General features: G+C 39.0%; 1 long non-coding RNA gene across 1 annotated transcript; it reads right to left on the reverse strand.

Moving 5' to 3' along the window:
- Positions 1-5870: 5870 nt before the first annotated feature.
- LOC144020977 (uncharacterized) lies at positions 5871-7952 on the reverse strand. The gene is made up of 3 exons (XR_013284016.1): positions 7463-7952; positions 7231-7314; positions 5871-6400 (listed from the first exon to the last, which is right to left on the reverse strand). It is a non-coding gene; the product is annotated as an uncharacterized LOC144020977 (long non-coding RNA).
- Positions 7953-16463: the final 8511 nt, after the last annotated feature.

Raw genomic sequence — 16463 nt, forward strand, 5'->3', positions numbered from 1 at the left:
TTTCGAAAAGGCAAGATGTTTTGCCCAGTTGTTCTCTTAGGTCTTGAGATAATAAATGCCAAGTTTGAAGTCAATTGGATGAAAAATGTTTGCAAAGGGGGAAAAAGCATGACCACAGTGAATGTGCCAAAATAGGCCAAAATTGGACATTAAAAAATTCATAGCTCACTTCCTGTACATTTTAGCTACATGGTCCCAATAGACTTTTTTGTGCGTCTCGGGGTGCTACACGTGCCTGCCAATTTTCGTTGCTCTAGCTCAAACGTGCCGGGCTTGGTTTTTATTTAACTATGCTAGGGGGCGCTATAGAGTCGCGTTGTTATGACGACTTCATAATATCAAATTTTTCGCCGGGCCTGAGGAGTGTGCAAAGTTTGGTGAGTTTTCGTGAATGTTTAGGTACCCAAAATCGCGATCGTTTGCGGAGAATAAAGAAGAAGAAGAAGAAGAAGAATAATAATAACTAGAGCTGCGAGCAGCTATAAAGGGCCCTCGCAGCCCGGGCCACGTTGGGGTACTTGCACGTTGGGGTACTTGCACGTTGGGGTACTGGCACGTTGGGGTACTGGCAAGTTTAGGTACGGCACATTGGAAGCAGAATTTCTTTGAAAATGGCATGATAAACCTTGACATGTGGATTTTTTTTTTTTTTGTAAAAATACCGTTAAGTTGGTGTATTTTTTTTTATGCCTCTAGGGCTAGGTGGCGCTGTATATATAATGGAATGTTGTCATAGGGATACCTTCAAGCCTTGACTCTAAACATACATGTCAAGTGTGGGATTTTTTTGGAGCATGTACCGTGGAGTTATTAAGCATATCCTTCATTCACGATATTGCTTTTAATGTCCATTAGAGGCTATCAAAAATAAATAAAAAAGTACATGTTTGGATAAGTCTAATGCCAGTGAACATTTTGAGTGGTGGAAAGTAAAAGAATATTCATAAATGACTTAGTTATCACACTTAGAATGAGTTTACATTTTTTGTACAAAATACCGTATGTGGGGTATTTTTTTGTTTTGCCTCAAGGGCGAGGTGGCGCTGCATATATAACTGAATGTTGTCATAGAGATACCTTCAGGCCTTGACGATAAACATACATGTCAAGTTTGGGATTTTTTGGAGCATGTATCGGGGAGTTATTAAGCATATCCTTTTTCAGTGCGAAACACAAATTTTGATGCCCCGCGCTCATCATATAGTATTTCCAAAAGTCAAGATTTTTCCGTCTGTTGTTGGCTCAGGTCTTGACATGGTCCAGGTCAAGTCATAAGTCAGTCGGATAAAACATGTAGGAGAAGTGGGCAAAAGTATGCCCCCTGAAAATGTGCAAAAATCGTCAAAAATGGGACATTCAAAAATTCGTACCTCACTTCCTGTTCATTTTAGCATATGGGTCCAAGAGACTTTTTTGTAGGTCTTTGGCTCCCTCATACACGTAAAAATTTTCGTAGATCTTGCTTAAACGTAGAATCGGGGCTGCTTCGTTAAAAATTTCTAGGGGGCGCTATTGAGTCATTTTTGTAAAAATAGTACAATCAACAATAAAATATTGTTCATTTTACCAGGCCAGATGTGTGTGCCAAGTTTCATGAGTTTCTGCGCATGTTTAGACCCTCAAAACTGGCGTTGTTTTCTTGGCGAACAGTGCTTAGCCACGCCCACAGCGATTCGCGAAAACTCACAAACTTCGTGTTGTGACATCATGAAGGCCGAAACCCTCATCTGAGCAAATATGAGGTTGGTCCAGTTAACGTGTTTGGAGAAAAATGTACAAGAAAATTCGTAAGAAAAAAAATTGCCACTAGGTGGCGCTATCAGTAAGATGAAATATAAGTTCGTAGATGTCTTAAGGGCTGGACTCTCATCAAATGTGTGAAATTTTGAGAAGATAGGATCATCTCGGTCAAGTTCATGCAGCTTTTATTGTCACGAAAAATTTTCGGACTTTGCGTCACCGTAGCGGCCACGCCCTTTGGCGAAAAGTTACAATATTCGGTGTGGGGCATGATCAACATCTTAAGGCTTTTCTGACCAATTTTCAACTGGATCCCTTCAACGAGCTCGGCACAGTAGCTAAAAACGTAAAGTATGACATTTATTGTTACCACTAGGTGGCGCTATATGTATAACTGAATTTTATCATATAGATGCTTTCAGGCCGTGACTATTACGTTGCCTGAGAAGTTTGAGATTTTTTGGAGCTTGAACATGGGAGTTATCACACTTAGAATGAGTTGACATTTTTTGTACAAAATACCGTATGTGGGGTATTTTTTTTTCACGCCTGAAGGGCTAGGTGGCGCTGCATATATAACTGAATTTTGTCATAGAGATACCTTCAGGCTTTGACTATAAACATACATGTCAAGTTTGGGATTTTTTGGAGCATGTACCGGGGAGTTATTAAGCATATCCTTTTTCAGTGCGAAACACAAAATTTGATGCCCCGCCCTCATCATATAGTATTTCCAAAAGTCAAGATTTTTCTGCCTGTAGTTGGCTCAGGTCTTGACATGGTCCAGGTCAAGTCTAAAGTCAGTCGGATGAAATGTGTAGGAGAAGTGGGCAAAAGTATGCCCCCTGAAAATGTGCAAAAATCGTCAAAAATGGGACATTCAAAAATTCATAGCTCACTTCCTGTTCATTTTAGCACATGGGTCCAAGAGACTTTTTTGTAGGTCTTGGACTCCCTCATACACCTAAAAATTTTCGTAGATCTTGCTTAAACGTACAATCGGGGCTGCTTCGTTAAAGATTTCTAGGGGGCGCTATTGAGTCATTTTTGTAAAAATAGGACAATACATGATAAAATATTGCTCATTTTGCCAGGCCAGATGTGTGTGCCAAGTTTCATGAGTTTCTGCGCATGTTTAGACCATCAAAACTAGCGTTGTTTTCTTGGCGAACAGTGCTTAGCCACGCCCACAGCGATTCGCGAAAACTCACAAACTTCGTGTTGTGACATCATGAAGGCCGAAACCCCCATCTGAGCAAATATGAGGTTGGTCCAGTTAACGTGTTTGGAGAAAAATGTACAAGAAAATTCGTAAGAAAAAAAATTGCCACTAGGTGGCGCTATCAGTTAGATGAAATATAAGTTCGTAGATGTATTTAGGGCTGGACTCTCATCAAATGTGTGAAATTTTGAGAAGATAGGATCATCTCGGTCAAGTTCATGCAGCTTTTATTGTCACGAAAAATCTTCAGACTTTGCGTCACCGTAGCGGCCACGCCCTTTGGCGAAAAGTTACAATATTCGGTGTGGGGCATCATCAACATCTTAAGGCTTTTCTGACCAATTTTCAACTGGATCCCTTCAACGAGCTCGGCACAGTAGCTAAAAACGTAAAGTATGACATTTATTGTTACCACTAGGTGGCGCTATATGTATAACTGAATTTTATCATATAGATGCTTTCAGGCCGTGACTATTACGTTGCCTGAGAAGTTTGAGATTTTTTGGAGCTTGAACATGGGAGTTATCACACTTAGAATGAGTTGACATTTTTTGTACAAAATACCGTATGTGGGGTATTTTTTTTTCACGCCTGAAGGGCTAGGTGGCGCTGCATATATAACTGAATTTTGTCATAGAGATACCTTCAGGCTTTGACTATAAACATACATGTCAAGTTTGGGATTTTTTGGAGCATGTACCGGGGAGTTATTAAGCATATCCTTTTTCAGTGCGAAACACAAAATTTGATGCCCCGCCCTCATCATATAGTATTTCCAAAAGTCAAGATTTTTCTGCCTGTAGTTGGCTCAGGTCTTGACATGGTCCAGGTCAAGTCTAAAGTCAGTCGGATGAAATGTGTAGGAGAAGTGGGCAAAAGTATGCCCCCTGAAAATGTGCAAAAATCGTCAAAAATGGGACATTCAAAAATTCATAGCTCACTTCCTGTTCATTTTAGCACATGGGTCCAAGAGACTTTTTTGTAGGTCTTGGACTCCCTCATACACCTAAAAATTTTCGTAGATCTTGCTTAAACGTACAATCGGGGCTGCTTCGTTAAAGATTTCTAGGGGGCGCTATTGAGTCATTTTTGTAAAAATAGGACAATACATGATAAAATATTGCTCATTTTGCCAGGCCAGATGTGTGTGCCAAGTTTCATGAGTTTCTGCGCATGTTTAGACTATCAAAACTAGCGTTGTTTTCTTGGCGAACAGTGCTTAGCCACGCCCACAGCGATTCGCGAAAACTCACAAACTTCGTGTTGTGACATCATGAAGGCCGAAACCCCCATCTGAGCAAATATGAGGTTGGTCCAGTTAACGTGTTTGGAGAAAAATGTACAAGAAAATTCGTAAGAAAAAAAATTGCCACTAGGTGGCGCTATCAGTTAGATGAAATATAAGTTCGTAGATGTATTTAGGGCTGGACTCTCATCAAATGTGTGAAATTTTGAGAAGATAGGATCATCTCGGTCAAGTTCATGCAGCTTTTATTGTCACGAAAAATCTTCAGACTTTGCGTCACCGTAGCGGCCACGCCCTTTGGCGAAAAGTTACAATATTCGGTGTGGGGCATCATCAACATCTTAAGGCTTTTCTGACCAATTTTCAACTGGATCCCTTCAACGAGCTCAGCACAGTAGCTAAAAACGTAAAGTATGACATTTATTGTAACCACTAGGTGGCGCTATATGTATAACTGAATTTTTTCATATAGGTGTTTTCAGGCCGTGACTATTACGTTGCCTGAGAAGTTTGAGATTTTTTGGAGCTTGTACATGGGAGTTATTCAGCATTTGCTCTTTCTGGACAAATGAAATTTTAAAGGCAATATTTGATGCCCCGCCCCCGTCATATAGTATTTCGAAAACGCAAGATTTTTTGCCTAGTTTTTCTCTTAAGTCTTGAGATGATAAATGCCAAGTTTAAAGTCAATGGGATGAAAAATGTTTGCATAGGGGGAAAAAGCATGACCACAGTGAATGTGCCAAAATAGGCCAAAATTGGACATTAAAAAATTCATAGCTCACTTCCTGTACATTTTAGGAAATGGCTTCCACTGACTTTTTTGTGCGTCTCGTAGTGCTACACGTGCCTGCCAATTTTCGTAGCTCTAGCTCAAACGGGCCGGGATTGGTTTTTATTTTTCTACGCTAGGTGGCGCTATAGAGTCGCGTTGTTATGACAACTACATAATATCAAATTTTTCGCCGGGCCCGAAGAGACTGCAAAGTTTGGTGAGTTTTCGTAAATGTTTAGGCCCTCAAAAATGCGATCGTTTACGGAGAAGAAGAAGAAGAAGAATAATAATAATTCTTACAAAAACAAGAGGGACCTCGCAGCGGTCGCTGCTCGGGCCCTAATAATAATAATAATAATAATAATAATAATAATAATAATTTTTACAAAAACAATAGGGACCTCGCAGCGGTCGCTGCTCGGGCCCTAATAATAATAATAATAATAATAATAATAATAATAATAATAATAATAATAATTTTTACAAAAACAATAGGGACCTCGCAGCGGTCGCTGCTCGGGCCCTAACTAGAGCTGCGAGCAGCTATAAAGGGCCCTCGCAACCCGGGCCACGTTGGGGTATATGCAAGTCGGGGGACTTGCACGTTGGGGTACTGTTAAATAGATAAGGACCATGGAAAATAGAAATGCATTTGCCGTGCCTTGTGTGTAAAAAGGTGCAGTAAAAGGCCAAAAATGATGCACAATTCCCAAAATAAATGCAAAAGTGTGGACTTTCTGATGTGTGTGCAAAGTTTCATGAAAAGTCGCTCGTTTGATATTCAAAACCAGCATCTGTTCATTTGAAAACATTGCATGGCACAGAGATGGTGTGTGATCAAATAAAAAGCTTTTTGATGACTCTTAATGTGGTGTTGCTGTGCAACACATATGTATTCATGACATAGTGAAGTATTGTGACAGTTTTGTAGGGTCCAGCAAACAGTAAATGTGTGACAGTTATTCAAGAAAAAATGTAGCTTTGAAGCAGGCTAACCAATGACATCATCTAAAGGGGAAAAAAGCACATGAGCAAGCATAGGTATAAGTAGAGGAGAAAAAGAGATGAAAGAAGTGCGAGAGATGGAACAGGAGAGGAATGCAGCTGTTTATGTATAGCTGTTGTAACAGGACAGATTAAATAACACTTTAACCTGGGGTTAACAGCGCCCTAGGACAGATAAACTCTTTAGTGTAAAAGTTTTCTGGGACAGATGAATCCCTTGGGGTCAAAGAGTTTGGGTTAGCACATAGTCTGTCTTAGGATAATGTAACCTCCATGGATGAATTAGTCCTAGGACGCTTTGACCTGCGGGCTAAAACTTCAGGGGGGTTAACCTGTCCTGTTATATTGTGATCATCGTCTTCGTGCATGTCCTCAGTGGCTTCTTCTGTCTGTGTGGCAGCATTTGATACATCTGTAGAACAAAAAAGAATGAAGAATCATGTTAGATCTGTGAAGTTTGGTTGTCTTAGGTGTAGTTTACAGAACAGTCGTGTGCATATTTTTAGCATGGTAGTGTCTTAATACAAATGCATATTATGTAATGCACTGTATATGGATATTACAGACGTAATATTTGACGGTGATCTTATATTCATAGTTTTTGCCCGTTAATAAATAATATAGCTAGTAAGTAATAAGACACGCAAAAATGGTATAGTTGAATCATCTGGGTCAAAAAGCAATGTTTTAGGATTGTGTGATGAAATGATGAATAAAAGTAAGGATACGACAGGTACATAAATGGTTATGTAAGTGTAACGTGTTGGTGCAAAACGTTGTGGTCGTGTTGCATGTTACTCAATGGCTGTGTGTGTCAAAACGAGTTTATTTGAAAGAATATACAAATATATACACACGGACATATATATTTATACAGTATAACAGTACCGCATGTATTGGTTTTAAGGAAAGAGTTGAAAAGCAGTGTTCAGAAAAAAGCATAAGACGCACAAAGTACCATTTCACTACATGTAATAAGTTGTCAAGTAGACATGTGAATTAAGTGGTTAAGATAGTGGCTACTGTGCAAGTAAGCTTCAATTGTCTCTAAAAGGTTAGCATATGTGTTCTACATGATATCAATGGCTAGACGTGCTCGTGGAGAAACATTACAAACAGAAAAACACACTAAAGGTGCCTTTAACAAACCTGTTAATAAATGAGAACTTAATACATATATGTATGGCATACTGTATATGATTGAGAAAGTTGTCCTGTTTAGTTTATGTATTGTATACTTACGGAAAAAAGTTGGCAATCTTTGCGTATGGAGATGATTAGAGGGTCTTTATCAAAAGAGAATTTGCTTGGTGATTTGTTCATGTTCTGTAGAAAAGCAAAGGAGTAGAAATAAATACAGTATCATACTTCATAAACATACAAGAAATTTGTAGCTGTATTAACCATTGTTGGTATTTGAAGTGATAATTTAGGAATAGAAGTGTAGTGATTGCAGAATTTATAGAGTCCTTACCTTGTATGACTTTGTAGATGGAAATGTCTTTTGTTGAAAGAGCTCTTTGTTGTCTACTATATATGCAAGGACAAGCATAAGTAGGTGTGGTTATGAAGTACTTGACCATTGAAATAAAGCAGTGGTATCAAATGTATGGACCGTGGTTTGGCTCAGGCCTGCAAAGGGGTTTAATGTGGCACAAGAGATAATCTTGTAAGGTACAAAAAATAATAATAATATAATAGGTATGCCTCTGAGTTTTCACAAATCTAGGTCAAGTCAAGTCATCTTTAGTTATTTCGCGCTTGAATCATCCAATCGGAAATGCTCCATAAAAAATGTATAGAGGGTGCGATTTATTGCAAATTGCACAAGAAATCTCTAAAAATTCATGTTAATGACAAGTCTGATGTGTGTGCAAAGTTTCACGAGTTTTCACACATGTATAGATAAAAAAAAACAAAGCAGCACTTTACTTGGCAACCAATGCATCGCTATAGCAGCAGCGTGCGACAAAATAAAAAACTTTCGATAAATTTGCATCTTAAACATCTTAAGATGAAACACACCAAGTTTGAACACGGTCGGATGAATTTTGTAGGAGGAGTTAAAATATGACCCCTAAAAAAGGCCACAAAAAAAGGCTACAAATCCCATCATAAATCAAAATGGCGGACTTCCTGTTTGGTTTAGCACATGGTTCCAAGAGACTTTTTTGTACATCGTGGGCTCTTATGTATGCCTCTAAATTATCATAGCGCTAGGTGAAACGTACAACCGGGAATGCTTCGTTAAAGAGGAGTTTTTTAGCTCAAAATGTGATGCCCGGCCCCTACGGGACTTCCTGTTGGGTTTAGCACATGGCACCAAGAGACTTTTTTGTACATCGTGGGCTGTTACATTTGTCTCCAAATTTTCGTAGCTCTAGCTGCTTCGTACAACTGGGAATGCTTCATTAAGAAGGAATTTTTTCCTTTGCAAACTGTGCATGCCACGGCAACAGCGTGCGACAAAATAAAAAGCTTTCAATAACTTTTCATCTTCAACATCTTAAGATGAATCACACCAAGTTTGGAGATGATCGGATAAACTCTGTAGGAGGAGTTCGTTAAAATAAGACCCCTATGAAATGGCCCAAAAAATGGCAACACGTTCCAAAGTAAATCAAAATGGCGGACTTCCTGTTCGGTTTAGCATATGGTTCAAAAAGAGTTTTTTGTACCTTGAGGGCTGTTACATATGTCTTCAAATATTGGTAACTCTAGGTGAAATGTACAGCCGGGAATGCTTCATTAAGTTAGAATTTTGAAACACAAAATTTGATGCCTCGCCTCTGGCGGACTTCCTGTTAGGTTTAGCATATGGCACCAACAGGCTTTTTTGTAGATTATAGTCTGTTACATATGTGTACCAATTTTCGTAGCTCTAGATTAAACGTACCACCGGCAATGCTTCGTTAAGTAAGAATTTTGAAACTGTAAATGTGATGCCCCGCCACCGTCATATAGTATGTCAAAAACTTTAGATTTTTTACCATGATGTTGTCCCAGGTGTTGAGATGGTACAGCCCAAGTTTGAAGTCAATCGGGTTAACCGTGTAGGAGAAGCGGGCAAAAGTATGACCCCTGTAAATGTGCAAAAATGGGCCAAAATTGGACATTCAAATACTCATACCTCACTTCCTGTCTATTTTAGGGTACACATATCAAAGAGGTTTTTGTTCATCTGGATGTGCTACAGGTGCCACACAATTTTCGTAGCCATAGGACAATCGTAGCGGGACAGGGATCCGTTAAACCTATGTAGGTGGCGCTACAGAGCCATTTTTCTGTTATCATGTATGGCGACTTTAAAATATCAAATTTTTCGCCAGACCCGATCTGCGTGTAAAGTTTGGTGAGTTTTCGTTCATGTTTAGTGCCTCAAAAATGTGGTTGTTTGCGGAAAAGAATAATAACAAAGAAAAAGAAGAAGAAGAAGAAGAAGAATAACTAGAGCTGCGAGCAGCTATAAAGGGCCCTCGCAACCCGGACCACGTTGGGGTACTTGCACGTCGGGGTACTGGCACGTTGGGGTACTGTCAAATAGGACAAGGACCATCTAAAATGTTTTTGACAAGCCTTGTATGTGCAAAGTTTAATCAAAACGCAAAATATGGTGTGCAATTCCCAAAATAAATTCAAAATGGCGGACTTCCTTTTAGGTTTAGCATACGGCTACAGAATACTTTTTGTAGGTCTTAAGCTAATAGGTATGCCTCCCAGTTTTCACAAATCTAGGTCAAGTCATCTTTAGTTGTGTATCGCTTGAATCATACAATTGGAAATGCTCCATAAAAATGCATAGAGGGCGCTATTGAGCACAACGTTGGGTTACTTGCACGTCAGGGTACTGGCACGTTGGGGTACTGTTACATGGAACAAGGACCATTTAAAATGTTAGTTTTTTCCATGCCTTGTCTGTGCAAAGTTTAATGAAAGAGGCCAAAAATGATGTATAATTCCCAAAATAAAATCAAAATAGCGGACTTCCTCTTTGGTTTGGCAAATGGCTACATAATACTTTTTTGTAGGTATTAGGCTGATAGGGGTCTGTCCTAATTTTCACAAATCTAGCAGAATCATACAATCGGAAATACTTCATAAAAATGTCTAGAGGGCGCTATTTATTGCAAATTGCACAATAAATCTCTAAAAATTCATGTTCATGACAAGTCTGATGTGTTTGCAAAGTTTCATAAGTTTTCACACATGTATAGATAAAAAAACAAAGCAGCACTTCACTTGGCAAACTGCATCGCTATAGCAGCAGCGTGCGACAAAATAAAAAACTTTTGATAACTTTGCATCTTAAACATCTTAAGATGAAACACACCAAGTTTGAAGACGGTCGGATGAACTTTGTACGAGGAGTTCGTTAAAATATGACAACTGAAAAAGGCCACAAAAAATGGCAACAAATCCCATCGTAAATCAAAATGGCAGACTTCCTGTTTGGTTTATCACATGGTTCCAAGAGACTTTTTTGTACATCGTGGGCTCTTATGTATGCCTGCAAATTATCATCGCGCTAGGTGAAACGTACAACCGGGAATGCTTCGTTAAAGAGGAGTTTTCTAGCTCAAAATGTGATGCCCGGCCCCTAGGGGACTTCCTGTTGGGTTTAGCACATGGCACCAAGAGACTTTTTTGTACACTGTGGGCTGTTACATATGTCTACAATTTTTTGTAGCTCTAGCTACTTCGTACAACTGGGAATGCTTCATTAAGAGGGATTTTTTTCCTTTGCAAAAAGTGCATGCCACGACAACAGCGTGCGACGAAATAAAGAGCTTTCAATAACTTTTCATCCTCAACATCTTAAGATGAGTCACACCAAGTTTGAAGATGATCGGATAAACTCTGTAGGAGGAGTTCGTTAAAATATGACCCCTATGAAATGGCCCAAAAAATGGCAACACATTCCAAAGTAAATAAAAATGGCGGACATCCTGTTAGGTTTAGCATATGGTTCAAAAAGAGTTTTTTGTACCTCGAGGGCTCTTATATACCTCTACAAATTTTGGTAACTCTAGGTGAAACGTACAGCCGGGTATGCTTTGCTAAAGAGGAGTTTTTTAGCTTAAAATGTGATGCCCGGCCCCTGGGGGACTTCCTGTTGGGTTTAGCACAGGGCACCAAGAGACTTTTTTGTACATCTTGGGCTGTTACATATGTCTACAAATTTTCGTAGCTCTAGCTGCTTCGTACAACTGGCAATGCTTCTTTAAGGATATTTTTTTTCCTTTGCAAACAGTGCATGCCATGACAACAGCGTGCGACGAAATACAAAGCTTTCAATAACTTTTCATCTTCAACATCTTAAGATGAATCACACCAAGTTTGAAGATGATCGGATAAACACTGTAGGAGGAGTTCGTTAAAATAAGACCCCAATGAAATGGCCAAAAAAATGGCAACACGTTCCAAAATAAATCAAAATGGCGGACTTCCTGTGAGGTTTAGCATATGGTTCAAAAAGAGTTTTTTGTAGGTCATAGCCTGTTACATATGTGTACAAATTTTCGTAGCTCTAGATTAAACGTACAACCGGCAATGCTTCATGAAGTAAGAATTTTTAAACTCTAAATTTGATGCGTCGCCGACGTCATATAGTATATCAAAAACTTTAGATTTTTTACAATGATGTTGTCCCAGGTGTTGAGATGGTCCATCCCAAGTTTGAAGTTAATCGGGTTAACCGTGTAGGAGAAGCGGGCAAAAGTATGACCCCTGTAAATGTGCAAAACTGGGCCAAAATTGGACAGTCAGATGATCATACCTCACTTTCTGTCTATTTTAGGGTACACACATCAAAGAGGTTTTTGTTCATCTGGATGTGCTACGGGTGCCACACAATTTTCGTCGCCATAGGACAATCGTAGCGGGACAGGGATCCGTTTAACCTATGTAGGTGGCGCTATGGAGCCATTTTTCTGTTATCATGTATGGCGACTTTAAAATATCAAATTTTTCGCCAGGCCTGATGTGCGTGTAAAGTTTGGTGAGTTTTCGTTCACGTTTAGCGTCTCAAAAATGCGATTGTTTGCGGAGAAGAATAATAATAAGAACTAGAGCTGCGAGCAGCTATAAAGGGCCCTCGCAACCCGGGCCACGTTGGGGTACTTGCACGTCGGGGTACTGGCACGTTGGGGTACTGTCAAATAGGACAAGACCATCTAAAATGTTTTTGACAAGCCTTGTGTGTGCAAAGTTTAATCAAAACGCAAAATATGGTGTGCAATTCCCCAAATAAATTCAAAATGGTGGACTTCCTTTTAGGTTTAGCATACGGCTACAGAATACCTTTTGTAGGTCTTAAGCTAATAGGTATGCCTCCCAGTTTTCATAAATCTTGGTCAAGTCATCTTTAGTTGTGTATTGCTTGAATCATACAATTGGAAATGCTCCATAAAAATGCATAGAGGGCGCTATTGAGCACAACGTTGGGTTACTTGCACGTCAGGGTACTGGCACGTTGGGGTACTGTTACATGGAACAAGGACCATTTAAAATGTTAGTTTTTTCCATGGCTTGTCTGTGCAAAGTTTAATGAGAAAGGCCAAAAATGATGTATAATTCCCAAAATAAAATCAAAATAGCGGACTTCCGCTTTGGTTTGGCAAATGGCTACCTAATACTTTTTTGTAGGTCTAGCATAATCATACAATCGGAAATGCTTCATAAAAATGTCTAGAGGGCGCTATTTATTGCAAATTGCACAATAAATCTCTAAAAATTCATGTTCATGACAAGTCTGATGTGTTTGCAAAGTTTCATGAGTTTTCATGTGTATAAAAAAAAAAAAAAAAAGCAGCACTTGACAACTGTTACATGGAACAAGGACCATTTAAAATGTTAGTTTTTTCCATGCCTTGTCTGTGCAAAGTTTCATGAAAAAGGCCAAAAATGATGTATAATTCCCAAAATAAAATCAAAATAGCGGTCTTCCTCTTTGGTTTGGCAAATGGCTACATAATACTTTTTTGTAGGTCTAGCATAATCATACAATCGGAAATGCTTCGTAAAAATGTCTAGAGGGCGCTATTTATTGCAAATTGCACAATAAATCTCTGAAAATTCATGTTCATGACAAGTCTGATGTGTTTGCAAAGTTTCATGAGTTTTCATGTGTATAAAAAAAAAAAAAGCAGCACTTGACAAACAATGCATTGCTATGGCAACAGCGTGTTACAAAATAAAAAACTTTCGATTACTTTGCATCTTAAACATCTTAAGATGAAACACACCAAGTTTGAAGACAGTCGGATAAATTTTGTAGGAGGGGTTCGTTAAAATATGACCCCTGAAAAAGGCCACAAAAAATGGCAACAAATCCCATCATAACTCAAAATGGCAGACTTCCTGTTTGGTTTAGCACATGGTTCCAAGAGACTTTTTTTTTGTACATCATGGGCTCTTATGTATGCCTGCAAATTATCATAGCGCTAGGTGAAACGTACAACCGGGAATGCTTCGTTAAAGAGGAGTTTTTTAGCTCAAAATGTGATGCCCGGCCCCTGGGGGACTTCCTGTTGGGTTTAGCACATGGCACCAAGAGACTTTTTTTGTACATCCTGGGCTGTTACATATGTCTACAATTTTTCGTCGCTCTAGCTGCTTCGTACAACTGGGAATGCTTCATTAAGAAGGATTTTTTTCCTTTGCAAAAAGTGCATGCCACGACAACAGCGTGTGATGAAATAAAAAACTTTCAATAACTTTTCATTTTCAACATCTTAAGATGAATCACACCAAGTTTGAAGATGATCGGATAAACTCTGTAGGAGGAGTTTGTTAAAATATGACCCCTATGAAATGCCCAAAAAAAATGGCAACACATTCCAAAGTAAATCAAAATGGCGGACGCCCTGTTAGGTTTAGCATATGGTTCAAAAAGAGTTTTTTGTACCTCGAGGGCTGTTATATACCTCTACAAATGTTGGTAACTCTAGGTGAAACGTACAGCCGGGTATGCTTTGTTAAAGAGGAGTTTTTTAGCTCAAAATGTGATGCCCGGCCCCTGGGGGACTTCCTGTTGGGTTTAGCACAGGGCACCAAGAGACTTTTTTGTACATCTTGGGCTGTTACATATGTCTACAAATTTTCGTAGCTCTAGCTGCTTGGTACAAATGGGAATGCTTCTTTAAGGATATTTTTTTTCCTTTAAAAACAGTGCATGCCATGCCAACAGCGTGCGACGAAATACAAAGCTTTCAATAACTTTTCATCTTCAACATCTTAAGATGAATCACACCAAGTTTGAAGATGATCGGATAAACACTGTAGGAGGAGTTCGTTAAAATAAGACCCCAATGAAATGGCCAAAAAAATGGCAACACGTTCCAAAATAAATCAAAATGGTGGACTTCCTGTTAGGTTTAGCATATGGTTCAAAAAGAGTTTTTTGTAGGTCATAGCCTGTTACATATGTGTACCAATTTTCGTAGCTCTAGATTAAACGTACAACCGGCAATGCTTCGTGAAGTAAGAATTTTTAAACTCTAAATTTGATGTGCCGCCGCCGTCATATAGTATATCAAAAACTTTTCATTTTTCACAATGATGTTGTCCCAGGTGTTGAGATGGTACATCCCAAGTTTGAAGTCAATCGGGTTAACCGTGTAGGAGAAGCGGGCAAAAGTATGACCCCTGTAAATGTGCAAAAATTTGCAAAAATTGGACATTTAAATACTCATACCTCACTTTCTGTCTATTTTAGGGTACACACTTCAAAGAGGTTTTTGTTCATTGGGATGTGCTACAGGTGCCACACAATTTTCATAGCCGTCGAACAATCGTAGCGGGACAGGGATCCGTTTAACCTATGTAGGGGGCGCTAAGGAGCCATTTTTCTGTTATCATGTATGGCGACTTTAAAATATCAAATTTTTCGCCAGGCCTGATGTGCGTGTAAAGTTTGGTGAGTTTTCGGTCACGTTTAGTGTCTCAAAAATGCGATTGTTTGCGGAGAAGAATAATAAGAATAAGAATAATAACTAGAGCTGCGAGCAGCTATAAAGGGCCCTCGCAACCCGGGCCACGTTGGGGTATTTGCACGTCGGGGTACTGGCATGTTGGGGTACTGTCAAATAGGAAACCATCTAAATTTTAAACGTTTTTGCCATGCTTTGTGTTTGTAAAGTTTCATGGAAAGGCCAAAAATGATGCACAATTAACAAAATAAAATCAAAATGGATTGGCACATTGGCTATATAGAATACTTTTTGAATATATTAGGCATGCCTGCCAATATTCACACATCTAGCTGAATCATATAATCGGAAAGACTTCATAAAAATGTCTAGAGGGCGCTATTGAAGCATTTATTGCAAATTTAATAAGAAATCTCTAAAATATTCATGCTTATGACAAGCCTGATGTGTGTGTAAAGTTTCATGAGTTTTTGCACATGTTTAGACCAAAAAAAAAAAAAGCAGCATTTTACTTGGCAAACAATGCATCGCCATGAAACGGCGTGGGACAAAATAAATAACTTTCGATAACTTTGTATCTTAAACATCTTAAGATGAAGCACACCAAGTTTGAAGACAGTCGGATAAATTTTGTAGGAGGAGTTCGTTAAAATATGACCCCTAAAAAAGGCCACAAAAAATGGCTACAAATCCCAACGTAAATCAAAATGGCGGACTTCCTGTTTGTTTTGGAAGATGGTTCCAAGAGACTATTTTGTACATCGTGGGCTCTTATGTATGCCTCTAAATTATCATAGCGCTAGGTGAAACGTACAACCGGGAATGCTTCGTTAAAGAGGAGTTTTTTTACCTTAAAATGTGATGACCGGCCCTTACGGGACTTCCTGTTGGGTTTAGCACATGGCACCAAGAGACTTTTTTGTACATTGTGGGCTGTTAAATTTGTCTCCAAATTTTCGTAGCTCTCGCTGCTTCGTACAACTGTGAATGCTTCATTAAGAGGGAATTTTTTCCTTTGCAAACTGTGCATGCCACGGCAACAGCGTGCGACGAAATAAAAAGCTTTCAATAACTTTTCATCTTCAACATTTTAAGATGAATCACACCAAGTTTGGAGATGATCGGATAAACTCTGTAGGAGGAGTTCGTTAAAATAAGACCCCTATGAAATGGCCCAAAAAATGGCAACACGTTCCAAAGTAAATCAAAATGGCGGACTTCCTGTTCGGTTTAGCATATGGTTCAAAAAGAGTTTTTTGTACCTTGAGGGCTGTTACCTATGTCTTCAAATGTTGGTAACTCTAGGTGAAATGTACAGCCGGGAATGCTTCATTAAATAAGAATTTTGAAACACAAAATTTGATGCCTCGCCTCTGGCGGACTTCCTGTTAGGTTTAGCATATGGTTCAAAAAGAGTTTTTTGTAGATCATAGTCTGTTACATATGTGTACCAATTTTCGTGGCTCTCAATTAAACGTACCACGACAATGCTTTGTTAAGTAAGAATTTTGAAACTGTAAATTTGATGCCCCGCCACCGTCATAT

Source organism: Festucalex cinctus, chromosome 6 (genome assembly GCF_051991245.1).
Source record: "Festucalex cinctus isolate MCC-2025b chromosome 6, RoL_Fcin_1.0, whole genome shotgun sequence".
In the NCBI taxonomy this organism is placed as follows: domain Eukaryota; kingdom Metazoa; phylum Chordata; class Actinopteri; order Syngnathiformes; family Syngnathidae; genus Festucalex; species Festucalex cinctus.